This window comes from Heterocephalus glaber, unplaced genomic scaffold, assembly GCF_053883595.1.
Source record: "Heterocephalus glaber isolate CG9 unplaced genomic scaffold, H.glaber_assembly_v1.0 deba00001442, whole genome shotgun sequence".
Taxonomy (NCBI): Eukaryota; Metazoa; Chordata; class Mammalia; order Rodentia; family Bathyergidae; genus Heterocephalus; species Heterocephalus glaber.
The window spans coordinates 24,744,795-24,763,974 of NW_028258296.1; the positions used below are offsets into that span (position 1 = coordinate 24,744,795).

At 37.0% G+C, this 19,180-nt stretch overlaps 1 protein-coding gene and 1 pseudogene across 2 annotated transcripts in view; both read left to right on the forward strand.

Moving 5' to 3' along the window:
* Positions 1–19,180, forward strand: part of Lrrc8c (leucine rich repeat containing 8 VRAC subunit C) — an 86,747-nt gene that overhangs the window by 61,393 nt on the left and 6,174 nt on the right. The window lies entirely within an intron of this gene.
* Positions 14,298–19,144, forward strand: LOC147827647 (non-POU domain-containing octamer-binding protein pseudogene; annotated as a pseudogene).

The window sequence follows — 19,180 nt, forward strand, 5'->3', positions numbered from 1 at the left end:
GCCCTCTGCAGAGCTGGATGGGAATGCTGAGGCCTCACCCTTAGAATAATTAGCATAAACTCACTGCCAAAGAAAGAGACTGGGTCTGGTGTTTAAGTAACAAATTAAGGGGAAAATGCCTTATATATCCTAATATATCCCCAATATAGGGATATATTGCAATAACATGCTAACAAGAGAACAAGAAATTTTGATTTATATATTGTTATATGCTCTGATATGTAGGATTACAGCCAAAATTTGCATAGGAAAAAAAATGTATTGCTAATGGCAAAGTTTAAGAAACTGTAGAAATTGAGCCACCTCCTTATATGAGGTTACACTTATTTCAGTGATTATCAGTGGAATATATTTTATGGAACTGAGAATTTTTTGTTTTGGCTCTGTGGTTGTTTTATAACAAATTTTTGATTTTCATGGTGATAACTAGTTTTTTTTTTAATCTAGATGATTGCCCGTGTATACTGATGTTATATGGAGAAGTATATTGCCAGCATCCCAAAGTATACCTTATCATTAGTAGTAATTAATCTGTAATAGAGACTGGGGATTTAGCTCAGTGTGGCACTGTGCCTGCCTTGCAAGGGCAAGGTCCTGAGTTCAATACCTGGTACCAGAAAAAAAAAAAGTAATTCTGTAATGGTATCAGCATTTGACCTTGTGCCCATGGATTAAATTTTATGAGCTGTGCTAAGACTCGTACAATCTTCATGTCCTTTTCTGAGAAAACCATTTTTTCATTCTAAACATGTTTAAATGAATTTTGAAGTCTTGGTTATGCTTATTAACTCCAGTATATGTTAGTCTCTCAAGGAATTAAATCTCTTAAAATTTAGTGGTTCTTGATTAACAATAGTATTTTCATGATACTGGATTATTCTTATCCATGAATGCTGTAGCATTACACTTTCTTTTAAAAAAACAGATTATCAGAATTGGAAGAGAATTTAGAAGTGATTTAGTGAAAGTTCAAAGTAAAGATCTCTTTTTTTTTTTTTTTTTTTGAGATCGAGTCTCACCAGTGTAGTACAGGCTGACCTTGAACTCACAGGGATCCTCCAGCCTCAGCCTCCCAAGAGTTGGGATTATAGGTGTGTGCCACCACATCTGGGTAGAGATCTCTTTTATAATGTTCTTAAAACATTAATATCTAGTTTTTTTCTTGAGAATATCTGGAGAGAGGAGAGTTCTTCACGAAATTTTTGCTATGAAACTGTAAACAAATCCATACTGCTTGTTTGTTTGGTTTGTTTTTTTGAGACAGCATTGCTATGTAGCCCAGGCTATCCTTAGTGCATATATTTATTGAATGTTGACTAGATTCCCACCACTACATTAGGTATTATGGGGAATATAGAATACCGTGAACCTTTAACTTACGAACTCAGTTCGGGCTGTTTGTAACTCAAGTTGGTCAAATGAAGGCTTAGGCTCCTCTACACAGCCTTCAAAGTCTCTCTCTTATATACAGGTAGATCTCAATGTCCTTAGAGAGACATTGGCCCAGGATTTCTCATTTAACCCCATACAGGAAAGGATTTTGCAATGTTCTTTCCAGAACTCTTTAAGGGTTAAATCTGTTATCTGAGCAGCTAGCATTCAGGTCATAACTCATGTTGTTCTTATGTCAGGCTAGTCATAACTTGAGGATCCACTGTAATTAAAAGTTCCATCTCTATACCAAAGGTCTTAGGGAATAGTTTCAGAAGCAAAATAACACACTTATTCATTCATCATATTAGTTTTTACATGCTATAGGGACTGTGCTAGGTTCTAATGATAGAAACCTTGGTCTTGTTCTTGAAAATGTTTAAATTATTGCAGCATGGAATTTTATATATAGCCTCCTTAAACTATTATAATTGCTGCAAAGTGTATATTTAAAAAGTACAGTGGGCGTAAATGAAAAAGAACAATTTTTCCTGGGAAAGTTAAGGTTCTCGATATAGACTTATTTATAGGACTGTAGGCATAAATTATATTCTTAGGGTATGAAAACTGATGAGATTTCAGAGGCGAAATAAAAATTAATAGCACTTTCTATTTCTAAGATAAAGGGATAAAGGCTGTTAAACATAGTGACTTTAAATATAACGGCAAGTTCAGAATATTAGCTTTCCTAAGAAATGTTGAGAGTACTGGCAATATTAGGGGCAGCTATTTTAAAGCACAATTGGCACCTCTGTATTGAAAATATATTGGTTGTTAAAACCTGACAATAGAGTCCTTGCTTAGTGTGCTTGAAGCTTTGACCTCTAGCACTGCAAAAAAAAAACCTTCAACAAAAGCTATAAAGAGAGCATCCAAATAGACTGATCCCAAGGGACTGCCTGGACAGTCAAACTCAGGTTCTCACCCTTGTGACACCAAGGTTCAATTTTTTTTCCCTAAAGGTTGCCATCTCTACTAGCCCTGTTTGACCTAGGAGGAAGTAAGGAGGATCAAGGAAGTCTTGAGTCCTACCCCATGTGTCGGCTCCTGCCTTAACTGCAGGCCTTCTGTGGTGACAGTGAATGACACCTATTCTCTTTTCCTTTGCACAGATGGGGCCACAGCCCAGCCGTTGACATCCTCACTTGCTGAATATGATAGTGTATTGTTCTTGAATTATTATAGTAACTTTCTGTAACTGTCATTTTTCCTTTTTTTTTTGCTTTATTTTTTTTCCCTGGTACCGGTGATTGAACTCAGGACCTTGCGCTTGTGAGGCAGGCGGCTGGACCACTGAGCTGAGTCCCCGGCCCTAAAATTGTCATTTTTGAAAAATTTTTTTAGAGCAGATTTTTGTTTGTATGCTTCTAATAATTAGAATTCTTTATATGTGTGCTGTTCACATACTGTAGATAATCAGCGGGATTTAAATTTCTTTAAACACTCCCAATTTAACTGTAAGGTATCTTTAAGTCAGGTGAGTGCAGAACTAAGATTTCAATCCTTGGGAATGGCTTCAAAGACTTTTCCCTATATTATTTAAGAAGCATAATTACAGATAAATACTTCAAATTCTTCAAAGAAGTACAACAAATGATCTTTGTTTTAAATTAAAGTGATATTTATCCATAGTTTTTACATCCATTGAATTTTCCCATTCCCACAGGATTTTTACTTTGAAATGGATGTTTTCCCACTCAAATGTTAAACTTACACAAATTAAATAGTACAGTGGTCCAGTTGGATTATGGGAAAATGCCATGTAGTAGAATGAGAGGAGACTGTGTCAAATCTCACTTTTCTCATTTTAAATTTTTTTCCCTCTAATTCCTTGTTTATTGTAGAACCATTTTCTAAAAAAAGAGAGAACAAAATACAGTATAAATACAACCAAGATACAGGAAATGAAACATTCTTGATGGCCAGAAAGTGTCAAGCTAACCAAGAGTTAAAAAAATTAACAATGAGAATATGTATCGTCATCTTCGCCCTCAGGAAAATTGATGAGTCAGCATTTACAGTGCTAGTGGAATTGTACTTCCTGAGCAAGAGAGGAAGATGTAAACATGACCCTAATGTAGATGTGATGGTTTCTTTTTCTTAGGAATAAACAAACAGGCCTCCCAAATCTGGCATTCTCTTTATAGCTCTTACATCAGTCAGCATTTAGCGCTGACCTTAGGAACTATTAGGCTGGCCTCATTCGGTGATTTACAGCATGGATGATATGAATTGTTTCTTCTCAAAAGAAGGTCTCTAGAAGCCACCACTTCCAAATTTTCACTGCATCTGATTCCATGAATGCATGGCTGTGAGATCTTGGCTGAGGTTTGTTTTACTTGAAGTCTGGGTTTAAATTATCAATGAAACCTATAGAAAATGTACTATTTTATAAGTTTCTAAGTTTCATAACTTTAAGGACCCAGGAGATATATGAGAAATTTCTATACCTTCCTCTCAGTTTTGCTGAGAATATAAAACTTCTCTTTAAAAAAAGAAGAAAGGACATAGAAGACCCCTAAAACTACACCAAAAGACTTCTGGAATTGATAACCAAATTGAGTAGTGTAGCAGGATACAAAGTCAACACACAAAAATCAGTAGCATTCCTGTACATGTATAACTAACTCTGAGAGAGAAATTAGGGAGATAACACCTTTCACAATAGCGTCAAAAAAAAAAACCCAAAATACTTAAGAATCAATCTTACAAATGAAAGACCTTTACATTGAAAACTACAGTACTCTGAAAAAGGAGATCAAAGAGGATATCAGAAAATGGAAAGACATCCCCTGTTATTCAATAGGCAGAATCAATATAATGAAAATGGCCATACTTCCAAAACTGTTATACAGATTTAATGCGGTCCCAATCAAAATACCAATAGCATAACACAGAACTAGAGAAAATAATCTTAAAATTCATACAGAACCAGAAGAGACCTAGAATAACAAAAGCAATTCTGGGCAGCAAGGGCAAGGAAGGGGGAATCACAATCCCCAGTTTGAAGTTATACTACAAAGCTACTATGATAAAAACAGCATGTACTGGCAAAGAAACAGACTTGAAGATTAGTAGAGCAGAATAGAAGATACAGAAAAAATTCCCAGCACACTCAGCTACCTTATTTTTGACAAAGAGGCCAAAAAACTGGTGCTGGGAAAACTGGCTTTCCACTTGCCAAACACTGAGCCTAGACCCGTATCTCTCACCAAGCACTAAACTAAAATTGAAATGAATTACAGATCTAAATATTAAAACAGAAATGGTTAATCTGCTGGAAGATGGAACAGGCAGAACTCTCAAAGACATAGGTGTAGGCATACTGTGAACATAACCCTGATCACACAGGAAATACTACAAAGAATCAACAACTGGGATCATATCATATTAAAAAGCTTTTGCACACCAAAGGAAACCACCAACAGTGAAGAGACAACACACAAATGGGAAAAAAATTTTACCAGTTACTCCTCAGGCAAAGGACTAACATCTAGAATATGAAAAGAACGCAAAAAAAAATCAAGCCCCCCCTCCCCGAATTGTAATGACCCAATCCAAAAATGGGCATCTGAAATGAATAGACACTTCTCAGATGAAGAAGTACAAAAAGCAAATAAATATGAAATAGCGTTCAACATAACTGGTCATTTGAAAAATGCAAATTAAAACAACACTGAGATTCCATGTCATTCCAGAAAGAATGACTATTAGCAAGAAGTAAACCAATAACAAATGCTGGTGGGGCTATGGAGAAAAAATAATCCTTCTCCACTGTAGGTGAGAATGTAAACTGGTAGAACCAGTATGGAGATTCCTCTAGAGATTCCCTTTGACCCAGTGGTGCTCCTTCTAGGTGTCTTCCCGAAAGAGTCATACCACAGTGATATATGCATGCCCATGTTTATTAACAACATTATTTATAATAGCTAAATCTTGGAAACAGCCCATATGTCCATTAACAGATGAATAGGTAAAGAAAATGTGGTACTTATATCCAAAGGAGTACTATACCATAAAGAAGGATAATCTTGAGTTATTTTTAGGAAAATGGGTGCACTTTGAGACCAAAATGTTAAGTGAAATAAATCAGACACTCAAGTTTAAATATCATATTGTTTCTCATGTGTGAGAAACCCAAAGGGTAAATAAGTTGCAAAATAGGATAGATACTGGGAAGTTGGTAGAACATATTCTCATGGGAAGGGGAATGGGGGAGGAAAGGATTTTTTAAAAAAAAATAGAGGGGGAATATGAGAACAAAGTTTTGTAAATGGAGAGGGAAAGAAGGTTTGAAAGAAGGGGAGGAGAATGGAAAACCAGAATTGGGACATATTATGTACAGGTACAAATTCCCTATAATGAATATGATCATTATATATAGCAAGTACAGTAGGTTCTAATAAAAATAAAAAAGGGAGAAAGAGAAAGGAAGAAGATAGCATGTGCACAGCAAGCAGGAAATGATGCCACACAGTTCGAGATTTACTTTTCCCTTTCCCCTGGAGACAAGGACCTTGTTTGTTCTGGTAACAGTGATGCAGCATGTGTGGTTCTCACGAATGTCTATTTTAATGCTCCAGTGGTGATTGCCCCTAAATACACAGCATTGCACTTGGAGAATACCAAGGCTAGTGAATAAGACATTTACTAAGCTCAAAAGCATTTGGATATTCACTCCTTTAGAGCTGGCTACCATACCTTTTCTGTTCCTTACCTTTCACATTAAAGTTTGTTTTTTACTTAAAAGAATTTTCAGTAATTAGCCTTGAAACAGAAACCTCCATTTTCAGAGTGAATTCTACTACTGATGAGAATAAATATCGTACCTTTTAAGTATGGATGCGTTCTTGTCCGCGGGCATCCTGTTTTGTTTTGTTTTCATTAAGTTTATTGGTACATTTTAGGTTTACATTATGATGACAGTCATTATTGGGAATTTGTTCCTTTACATGATATATCTTGTTTCTTATGTTTTTCCCCATTCCCCTGCCCTCCCTTCAACCCTTTGGCATCTTGTTTTTGAGAGAAAGTACTTCAATTTGTACATTAACCAATAACTTGGTGACATGAAAGTTATTTCCCTCTCCTTTTATTTCCACCCCTTTAGCCAGGAGATAAGGATCTACAAAGAAAAGAATAACAGTCCATCTTTTCAGACTTCTTTTTCTCTCTCTCCCCAAATGGAATCTTTTGTTCCTGTCTCTGAAGCCCACAAGGTTCTGACCTTCCTGTCCTCCAGTAACACATTCACATTTAAAAGCTTAAAGACCCAAATGGAGGCTTCCCCATTACTCTATAAGCATGAGCTCTTATTGTGCTTACCACACAGAGTGAACATACTGCCTTCTTTGCACCTTGTTTGACTTTTCATATGGCTATTCAGGTCTTTCCAACAAGATTACAAGTGCTTTTAGAACGTCAAACAGTGGTTATGCTTCTGACTCCTGTGATGCTTAGCATATAGTAGATAATAAGTTTTGTTTGGCAGAGAATACCTGTTCTGTGAAGAAGTCCTGGGACTAGGTCTTTGGGATGTGCTTCTTGTTACTTCATTCTTAGATTGGCAGTAATAATAACCACTTGGTTTGTCTGTCAGATTGGGGGCAGGTCTGGATGATCAGCTTCAGGGTAGAACCCTTAGGTAGCAGCTGTATTCAACTCTATAGGATAAAGAAACGGTGAAGTGGGGCCAGGGGATTTAGCTCAGTGGTACCGCACCTGCCTTGCGAGCGCAAGGTCCTGAGTTCCATCCCCGGTACTGCAAAAATAAAGAAATGGTGAAGGGAAGGTATCACCTTTATATTGGTCCTACTGTCTTTTTGTGTCTGTTTGGATCAAATTTATCCTAACTAAATAAAGTATTGTCTTTTTAAAGAATAAGCCATTGTCCAAAGAATACTCTGGATCACAAGACCACATGCTAGTATGGTACCACCAATTTTACCATACCCAGCAAATTTTCTCCCTCACTCCATTTTTCTGTGATATATGTTAAACATCCAAATTGAAGAATATTTGGGGGTAATAGTTCATAGAAAAAGAAATGGACTTAGGGCCAGGGATTTAGCTCAGTGATTTCTCTGCCTGCTGCTTAAGCACAAGGACCCGAGTTCGATCCCTGGTAACAAAAAACAAAACAAACAAAAAAAAAAGAAATGGACTTTATTATTGAGGATGTAGGAAACTAAGTATTCTCATGTGCTGTTGGTAGAAAATATGTAAAGAAATTCAGCCTTTTGGGAGAGGAAATACTATGGCAGTATAAGTTTGCCTAGTTTTCGATACTCAAGCATACTTTTAATTTTGCTGATTCAGCATAATTTTAATTTGTACCGACAAATTTTATATTAAAATACATATGTTCTGATGGAAAAGCTGGTAAAGTGTTGCACTGATCTGTTCATGTATAGCCATGATAGATAAAATAGGAAAAGAGGTAACAAAAATGCATATATGGACTTGAACACCAGATAAGCATTTCTGTGGAAAGCAATTGGGGCTGACCCAATTGCCAGGCTGTCATCCAAAACTAAGCAGTAACAGCCAGAAACTCAGCTTCTGTCAATAAAGGGAACTATATATGCACCAAGAGAGGCTTGGAAGAGGCTGCAGCCTGGTCACTCTTTGAAGCCAAAGCCCGCACTCCCAAAAGAAATCTGAGAACAGTGATTAACTGAACACTGGAGCTGTACTTCAGAAGGACCTGGCCATCTGAAGTGCCTCCCAGCCAGGAGCTGACTGAGCCTGCTCATTGTCTCCCTGCCCAGCCCCGAGAGGGGCTGACACTATAGTGGAACCTGAGAACTCCAAGATAAAACCTGGTGGTCAACTGAGAGCTGGGGCTTGGTGCAGGAAACCGCAAAAGCACACAGAAGAGAGACCAGAAAACAGCCCCCCACTCAGAATGTGTCTACCACTCAGAATAAAACTATGCTAAGAAGGGCGACCAACCATCGAAATTAGCACTTGGAACAGTAGATTCACTCAAGGTCAAAAGTTTTGGAACAGCTGACAATAAGTGGAAAATGAATGTATTTAGAGTGGTCAAAGAGACAAAGTCATAGTATTAGAAGGTAGGTAGATATGACTTAAGGGCAGATAAATATAAGAAATTTAGGTATTAGAAATAAAAAGATCAGTGGAGGCTAGGGATGTAGCTTAGTGGTACATAAAATGGGTGCTGGATTCAGTCCCCAGCACAAAAAATAAATGAATAACTAATGTTAAAACATGAACTGATAGAACAGCTAAATTGTATTCAGTTAAAAAAAGAAGTAATAAATTAGTCAGGAGTTCTAACTTTACCCAGTCAGCACTCGGCACAAAGATAAGGATTGTAAAACACACCTAGACTGTGTGTGTTTACACACTGAGGCTGTAGTACATCTAATAGGAATTGTGGAAGAATGGATAGAGGAGGGGTTTTTGGTTTTTTTGTTTGGGGGGTTTTTTGTTTTTGTTTTTTGGATAGAGCAGTTTTTGAAGCAACCGTTGGAGAAATATTTGCTGAAATTTTCCAAAGTTCAAGAAAATCTGGCCCTTAGTTTCAGGTATGGAACAGGATGAATCCATATACTTTCAAAATTAAAGTGAAACTGTGAAAACCTGGAATTTAATGGTAAAATATGAAAAGCTACCATAAAGATTGCCCATTAAAAACAAAATCAAATCAACAGCAAGATTCTCACCAGCAAAAATATAAGCCAAGAGAAAATGGAGTAATATCTTAATATGCTGAAAGGAGGTTACTTTCAACGCAGAATTTTCTAATTTACCAAACTGTTTTTCAAGAATGAAAGTAATAGAGACATTTTCAGATCTACAAAGCATATGCGTTTCCCATCCACAGAGACCCTCTATTAAGAGTAATGAAAAGATAAAAATATTTCAAAGGGAAAATAAACATGAGGGAACTATAGAATACAAGAAAACTAGTGGGCAACCCAGTTTAATATATAATTAATCACAATCAACTACAGATTGTAAAAAAATATATATTTCAAAAGAAATCTGAAACAAACTCTAGGGACAATAAAATGAGGTAGTTCCATGGATAAACACTCTTGAAAGGGAAGTGACAGGCAACCTCTTAAAGAGCAGAAATACAATCTATACTTCCTTACTAGATGAGGGCAAGGGAAGTAGTGAGAGATAAGGGACTTGGAAAAGTTACCAATACAACAGAAGACAAAAAGGAGAAAAAAGGTATAAATGAAAATTCAAAATCTAGAAATAAGTCCAAATGTCCAAATATGAATGAGCAAAATAATGCGATTGATTAAGTTTACTCATAGAGGTAATGACTTTGGATTTTTAAAAATCTATAAGGCAAATATCTTTTAAAAAAAAAAAAAACAGTCACAAAGGTTAAAAAAAACAGATTCAAGTATAATATATAAAAGTGTCAGGAAAAAGTGTGGAGCATTGTTAATATTGGACAGCATTTAATTGAATCTTCAAGAATGCACCCTTTATCTAAACAAAGTTGCCTTTGAGTTTTAAGACATAGACATGTGACCACCACCACTGACAGGAAAAACACCAAGGAATCCTGGTACAGTACTGACCTTTGCAGTCAAACTTCAGGCCCACCCTCATCTTTGATCTGTTCAGATAAGTACCTGTTGTTCACACTGTTTTTCCAGAATGCCATGGAAAATTAGATAGTATGTAATCTTTTGTGAATGGCACATTTTTAAATAGCAAAATTACCTACATGCACCTCATCTTGGTAATGTCTTTAGGAAACTGTACTGAATCTGCAGTATATAATTTCATGGCTTCCAAAAAGGAGTAGACTTCCAAATGCCAATGTATTAAAATCTCCAAGACATCCTATGAAAGTTGAAACTCACTACATATAGGAATTGCAGGAACAAAACATAGGGTAAAATTCCATTTGTTTACATATTATATGTATGTAAACCCACAGATACAGCTCTAGAACAGGGTCCACCAAGCCTATCAGAACTCACTGAACAATGGCATAGGGGTAGGGAGGACTCTACCTTCTGTGTTCAAAACAAATGCTTTCGAAAAATAAATACGTACAACTTAGTAATATATACAAAATCTCTGTGAGGAAAACCATAAAATAACCTGAAGACAAAATTAAATATAAATAAACATCACAGAGAGGGAGAATCAACACCATAAAAATGTCATTTCTTTTTCAATCTGTAATATGTAATCACAATAAAACTATCACCAGGTTTCTCTTTTTTCTAGATATGGATGAAATGATTATAAAGTTCCTTGTGAAAGGCAAGCATAAATTTGGGGCCTTCTCACAATCATTTCTGATTTATGTGTCTTTCTCCTTGTTTGACCGTGAAGAGCTTATTGTTCTTGTATCCCTAACATAACAAACTGACAAGAGTAAAGACTCCAACCAGATGGCCTCTCCCTGAGGTACACTCAGATCTCCCAAAGCACTCATGTTTGACATGACCTACCCTAGCCCAGTCATTTATAGTTCTGTCATGTACTGGATCAGCTGGTCCTTATTTATGTTGCTCTATCTTTGTTATTTCAAGTGGTTTGTGTGAAGCTTAGTGGTTTGGTTTGGTTTTAACTTCTGTTTAGACAGCCTTTTGGTGTCTTGAACATGTGAATGTAGTGTCTTCTCCACTGGTTATCACCAGTGCATTGTGTTTTTCACTGTGGTGAATCTCTGGCAGTGGCCAAAATCAGTAGATCCTACTTTTACATCATCACAATATGTTATGATTCTGTCAAAAGACAAAATTCCAACAAATTTAATTGTAGATCAGTTGGCTTTTATTTGGGATTTGTGAATTGGGGCAGCCTCCATTCTACAAAGCAAAATGAGGGCTGCCCCTAGGCAGAGGCAAAACCTTGGGGTTTGTAAGATGGGAACAATAAAGAAAAACTTGACTAACTAAAGGTTACTTCAGGTTAAAGCGGAGGGGACTTCTTCATTATGCTGACTCCTGTAGATGAGAGAAACTGATCTGTTTGGGATTGGCTTCCTTAAAGTTTCAATCTGATTGTGCAGCATTTAGCTTGAGTGACTCCATTTTGCTGCTTTGGTCTGGCACTGTTAGAGCTCTGTCCAAACAATGGCTCCCATATTTAGTTTATCAGAAGAAAAGGCTGAAACTCAGCCACCACCAAAGATATATCACACAGTTAAAGATGGAGCCACCATTAATGTTTATTAATGATTTCACATTGACTGTTTACATCTAACTATTCAGAATATTTTAGAATGGAATAAAGTATTTACATACTGCTCTTTAAAATGCATCTTCTGATGGTCTAAATTTGACAGTTAACAATTACATATATTTTATATCTCTTTTCCTAGATTTGAGTGGTATTTTGGACAGATGAAGGGAGATTGTTTCTTTTTTAAAGGAAATTTGAATTTTTATATTAAATTTCTCTTGAAAACCCCAGCCTGTAGAAAGCAAAACAAGAAACTCAGGCTGTTTCATTGACTTTAAATTTGAGGAAGGATCCTCTAGATACTTTTTTTTTCTTTTCAAAAATAGCTGTTATGTTTTCTGAACATCAGTATTTACTGATAAGCTTTCATGAATCCAAATTTTAGTGAGTCCATTTCATCCAGTCCTTGGATATCTTTTTCAGAAATACTACATAGATATTATCACAGTCGTAGATCAATTTTACATGTACACTGTTTTCCTCTAAGAGCTTTAATTGTGAGGCCTTTTACTTTTGTAAACTAGCTATCAGCTGTTCCTAAAGATCTACAGAATATTGAATCAAACCCTAGTCAAGTACCCTCTCACAGTTTAGGCACACTCATGGGAAGGGTTCACTCCTTGGGGTCCCAGTTTCTTCTTCCATGGAAATAATTTAGATAATAGATTTTTTTAGCCATCCTGAGCAGTTTTCCTTTCTATACAATTCAAACATGAAATTTGCCACGGTTTCTACAATATTCACACATAAAAGATGTGGTGTGTGTACGTGCACATAGCAGATTTTACTAAAGATTTGGAAAAGATTGAAAAGTTATTGCATCTCACATAAAAATACTGCATGATTTCTCTTATATGATAAACCTAAAATATAAATAAAGAGCAAAATGAAAGATAGCTAATAGGAAATAGAATGATCTTTTGCAAAAGGGAAGGAGACCCTGGGATGGAGGGAGAGGAGAGAAAAGAAAGAAAGAGGGTTAAAAAAAAAAAGATGTATTATGCACATGTGCCAACCCCCCACAAGGAATATAATCATAATGTACTGCAAACGTACCAATAATTTGTTTTTAATTCTGAAAGAAGTAAACAATGAAAAAAATAAATAAGGAGTGCATACTCCAGCCATCTGTTATGTGTTCTTCACTTTTAGTCTCCTTGGCTCTGCTGGCTTACCATTCCTATATAGCCAAGCCTGTTCCTCCAGTGGACAGGAGGCAGTTTAACCATCTCTTTGACCTGGGCTTTTACCTGACCCTTACTATTGGTGATTCGCCTTCTTCTGTATCCCTCTCTTCATTCCCACGCTTACCTATTTTTCTTAACATAGATGATTTCAGATTTATTTTTTCTATTGGTTTTTAGAGACAAGATCTTGCTATGCAGTCCAAGCAGGCTTTGGAATTCACTATGTAGCCCAGGCTCACCTTGAACTCAGTCTCCCAAGTGCTGGGATTACAGTCATACACCACCAGGCCCTAAGAAGAATTTTCATATCAGCTTTTAGGATATTAATTTTTCTCACGGTGATGTACTTCGGATCAGGTTCTCTTATTAATTTTGCTTTTTAGTTGTTTTTTTGTTTATTTGAAGTTTTGTTTTGTTGGTACCGGGGAATTTTGCTTTTTAGTACCCCTTCCTGACACCACACACATTTCTTCCCCTCCTCTCCTTCACCTTACACAAATATACTATGTATGTAGCTCTGTACTCAAGTCTTTTCCTCCAAAAGCAGCCTGAGTTTGTCCCAAGAAGAGGATGGTAGGACTCCTCCAGTTGTGACCATGGTAAGGATCTAAGCTTCAGGCAAGGTTCCGTAAAACTGGACGTAGTTGGGGACTTTCTTCCTGCCCATCTCCCAAGCATTCTCCCTTAGTCCTACACCAGCAGCCCAAACCCTATAATTATTCTCTTGAAATTTGTTGCACAGCTTTCTTTAAGGTTTGTTTTGCATTCTAATTTTTACATCAGTGGATAAAGGAAAAAAAGGGCAGTGTAGGTTTAACTGCACAAACTTCTTTAAAGAACAGAAAAGGCGAAGCAAAAACTTTCAAGTTTCACAGGATGCTATTATTTTCTTTTTTCTTTTTTCTTTTTTTTTTTTTTTTTTGGTACCGGGGATTGAACTCGGCACCTTGCGCTTGCAAGGCAGGCGCCGGAACCACTGAGTTAAATCCCTGGTCCAGGATGCCATTATTTTCAGAGACAACAGAAACTCCCTTTATCTCTCCTCCCCACTCTTGCACTTTTTCTTTTTAGGAAACTTGTCTGCTTTACTATTTTTCCTGACTCTTTCTCAATTTGAACATACTTTTGAAAATACTGACCCTTCCCCCAGGCCCTCCTAGTATTACAGTGTTCAGAAATACTGTTTCTACAAAATATGAGGGGAAACTGACTTCCTCTGTCTTGTAACTGTTTTACTATGTAAGTCTTTGTACTGTTGATTGCTGGGCTCCCTCACATGGTAGCTGTTCCTTTTCTTAGTTCTGGGTTGGCCAACCAGCCCTGGCCATTCTTTTGGCCTCCTACTGGGAGCTGCTCCGGCAGGAGTTTTCAGAGGATGTGTTCCCTCCGTTGCTATTCTTAGTGACTAAATTCCAATATTTCTTTTGTACTCAGTGCTCTTTGGGAAAATAGTCTTCATTTTCCTGGGATTTGAGCAGGCATATTACAAAACTTGTATCTTCATAAAATCTGAAAGAAAAATATAAAATCAGAACACTGAAAGGAGCTTCTGGCAACTTGTCTCCATATTGCTGTAAAGCTGTCATAATTGACGGTTAGCAAGACGAGAAGACTGTGGAGTGGTGGGAGAATGCTATGCAAAACACAGCTTTAAATTTCTGTTGTGCCATTTCTAGCTGTATCGATTTGTGCATGTCACTTAAGTCTTCTGAACCTTGGTCAAGTTCTTTTTCTGTAGAACAGGGAGAATGTAAGGGCCAGGGATTTAGCTCAGTGGTGCCCCACCTGACTGGCAAGCGCAAGGTTCTGAGTTCAATCCCAGGTATCAGAAAAAAAAAAAATGGGGAGAATGTGACCTACCTCCTCAACCAATCAGCTGCCTTTGTGCAAAATATTAAAAGCACTCCATTATGCAGGCATAGTTCTAGGTATGTGCAACTAAGCAAAGGGAACACAAACTAGAGTTTAGCCCACACTTGCCCCTCAGCTTGGCACCATGGTGCAGGGCATGACCTAAAATCCTGTACCACAGCCAAGAAGGCCTACAGGATCCACCATTAGAAACAAACATGCAGGAGGGATGGGGACGGAATTTGCCTGATTGCTTGGCAGGGATTTAGCACCTTAAGAAGGTACCTGCCTTTTTGCCTCCTAACTAGTCTTGCTTTTACACTGATTCTTCTGTTTTCATCACATTATTAACAATGTTATCGTAACATATTAGCTCAGAGGTGTCACTTTTGGAGAATGTGCTCAGGGAAGTACTTTCCATTTCCCTCCTGGTCTCTGGCCTCTACCCTCTTTCTACTTCACAGATTATTGGAGAATTAAATAAGATCAAAAATAGGAAAGCATTAAGACCCTAAATTTCTTAATTTTTAAGTCTCTTTATATCTCAAGATAAATATGAGATATTCTGGCATGTGTCTAGCCATTTTCCTCCTATTTTCCAGAAAGTTCCAAAGTAGGGTGTTTGACCTCCAAAAATAAGAAACATGTTTCAAAAAAAAAAAGAAGCATGCTTCATTGAAATGTGAGACAAAAATGCAAATTTTCATTTATATATATTTTAAACCTTTTTTTTGTTTTTTTTTTTGGTACCAGGGATCGAACTCGGGTCCTTAGCTTGCAAGGTAGGCGGAGGAACCACTGAGCTAAATACCCGGCCCTATATTTTAAACTTAATGAGAAAGAAGCTAGGCTTTACCAATATTTGACATATTAATTGATATATGAATTTAAATATAAATAGACATACATATACTGGGTGGTTATCCAGTCTGATATTGGTAAGTGATAAAAATGTTTGAAGCTGCTCTTCAATTCTGATCTCTCTGTAGTCACTGAGCCTTATAAATGTAATCACACATCATTTTGAGAAACCCTGGAATGTAACAGAAAGATTGTGATTTTCTCTCAACCTTGCAACAACAGAATCACTAGAAGAGCCAGAAGATTTGCTTATAAGCTGAGATCCACAAATAACCTTTAGAACACCATGAATCTGACCTCTCAGAGAATTACCTCCTCTGCCTTGATAGGAAATAAGGGAATCAAATATCAGTCATTAATCTATGAAAGTTAAAAATGAAACAAAACACTGTGGCTATAATCCAGATGGCAGAAAGCTGCTGCTGCTATTGCACCTGCCTCCTGACGGCCATGAAACCAGTAGACTGAAGAAACCCAACAGCAAACAACTAAAAGAGAACCTACAAAAAATTATGGCAAGAATTAAGTAAATAATGTAATGGGTTGTCACTCTGAGGAGAAAACTGTCAGTGTTGGCATGTAAAAATGCAGAAAATGCAGAGCAATAAAACCATTAACTTGGAGAAGCAGAACCATACTCCAATGAAGCATCACCAGCATCACCAGCAGCAGCCACCACTACCACCAATACCTGCAAATGGGCAACAGGCCAGCAGCCAAAATGGGAGTTTGACTATTGACCTGAAGAATTTTAGGAAACCAGGAGAGAAGACATTTACCCAATGTAGACATCTTTTTGTGGGCAATCTTCCCCCTGACATCACTGAGGAATAAATGAAGAAACTATTTGAGAAATACTGGAAAGCAGAAGTTTTCATTCTTAAGGAAAAAGGCTTTGGCTTTAGCCACTTGGACACACGAACCCTTGCTGAGATTGCCAAAGTAGAGCTGGACAATATGCCACTCTGGAGAACAACTGCATGTCCGCTTTGCCTGTCATAGCACATCCCTTACAGTCCAAAACCTTCCTCAGTACATATCAAAGAACTGCTGGAAGAATCCTTTTCTGTGTTTGGCCAGGTGGAGAGGGCTGTAGTCATTGTGGATGATTGAGGAAGTCTCAGGAAAAGGGAAAAGGCATTATTGGGCTCTCAGGGAAGCCAGCTGTGCAGAAAGTTCTGAACAAATGCAGTGACAGGCCTTTCCTGCTAACCACATTTCCTCGGCCTGTGACTGTGAAATCCATGGACCAGGTAGATGATAAAGAGGGACTTCCAGAGAAGCTGGCTATAGACAACCAGCAATTTCAGAAGGAGTGAGAGCAGGCACCTAGATTTGCACAGCCTTTGAATATGAGCATGCCATGCACTGGAGGGGACTCATTGAGACGGAGAGCAGGAGCAGCATCAAGTGCAAAGAACATCAAGGAAGCTCATGAGAAGCTGGAGATGGAGATGGAGGCTGCTTGCCATGCACCAGGTCATGCTGATGAGGCAGGATTTGATGAGGTGCCAAGAAGAACTTCTATCCCTGCCATTGACAGTATATGGATGCCCTTAGTCTAGTTACTTTATTATTCTAAATCCCAGTTTCCTCTTCAGCAAGGCTTTTTATAAGAATTATATTAAATACTATGTTTTATATTTAACATAATGTGTAATATATGATATACACCATCTAAATGATAGCTATTAATATGAGCAAAAGTGGCTGCCATATTCTTAGACTCATGTAAAATTTTCCTGGACTTTACCCCAATTTTGCAAGTTTTAAACATCGAAAGGGAGTAACAGACAGATTACAAACTGGAGCTAAGTTTCAGTTTTAAGTGATAAATTGGATGTCATTAAAATTAAAAACTTCTACTCTTTGAAAACCACCTTCAATAAAACAAAAAGGTAACTAAAAAAATAAATGTAATCATACTTATTATTCTTCCTTGCTTTCTTTTGATTTAAATTGTCAGTGGTTGCCCTTTGCTTTGCTTTCCAGAACAGTATTATAAACTGGGTAGTGAAACATCTCTCTTCGTCTAGCCTCATTTCTTGTTATATGCATAAGATTTGGGAAGAAGTAAACTTTGTCTCTAAAATGTGAAATATTTGTATATGATAAATTGTTATTTAGGATAAAATCAAATTTGGATCCTTTTGTTTAATCCTAGAAATTTAATTAAATAAAATAAGCCCTAGACTAGATAGCATTACGTAAGTTACTTAACCTGAGTCCATGCTTCACTTTCCTTATCTTACAGAGAACAGTCGGAATAATAAGAGTACCTGATTCATCAGAGTAAGGTGACAAAAGAATTAATAGTCATTGCATTATGAGAAGAGGGACAGTTACATATTGAGCACAACATAAGTTTGCTGTTGTCATCACTGTCATCATCATCTTCACCCCCAGGAAAGGTGTCACACACAGACCCTTACAGCCCTGAACTGCAAGGACCAGAAGCAGTTCTGGGTTCATTCACTTTCTCAAAAAATATATACTGGTGATCTCCTACTTCACCAAATGCTGTGTGGTTCATTCACTCCATTGTCAACTTTGTGTTTTTGTCTCATGGGCTGTTATTTCCCTTGGCACCAACTTGTGGTCACATACCATGCCATAGAGGTCTGTTTTCCATTGAGTTCTGTTTCTTTCCACTTCTATAATCAAAGTAAAGAGTTCTGATGTGGCAATATCACTAAACATTTTGCTCTTGCAGAATCACCAAACAATGTGGATTTCCAGCCAGTTGATCTTTTTGTAGTACAATGGACTTTCTCTGAATTAAATACACGTCTCATTGTTGTATAATCCTTGGTCATTATTCTCACTTTGAACTGTTTGCTTATTGTTCACATTGTCCCACTTATTCCTCCAAGTTGATGCAAGGTGTATACTGCCTTATCCTATCTCAACTTCAAAAATAGTACATTCTCCCTTTCTCAAATTATAATCTTATGAAATGGCTTGACATTTTTACAGCATAGTATTCTTTTCAACACACTAAACATTGATAGATGGAGAGAAGTTCTCAATATTGTACTAAAGCTAGCAAATTTAGACCTAATTGTTTTACTGTTGAATACTTACGTATTATTTCACCTCTCTTTGGAGAAATGGTTTTTAATGAAAGCTTAGCCAAATTCCCACTATATTAAAGCCATTCATATTAATCTATGCATATAGTCCAAGATATGGGTAGAAAGAAAAGGAGAAATAATAGGAATTTTTCATATTTCTATTTTCTAATCCTTTTACTGCACCTGTAAAAACCAATAGAACACCAAAAGCTATGCAAGTCAGAATTGAGTCTGATTGGGAATGCACTTTCTAGACTAATCATTGATTCTCTCAGTCTCTGGTTAGAGAAGAAATGCAAATTTTTAAGAAAGTGAATGTTCGCTAATTATTCGCTTTGTTTTGACTTGTATGACCTGACAAAGCTGCTGTTTCATGTCATAATTTAGAGGTGATGAACAAAGTCAGATACTTCATTTTTTCAACATAGGAGCTAAGAATAAAATCTTGGTGCTGGAACTGAACATTATATTCTCCAGGCAGAGGAAATGGACATTTATTGGCTGTTATTGCTGCTTTCTTTACAGTAATGACATTATGAAAGCTTTGAGTAATATAATTTGAAAATATTAATTCTGTGTTTC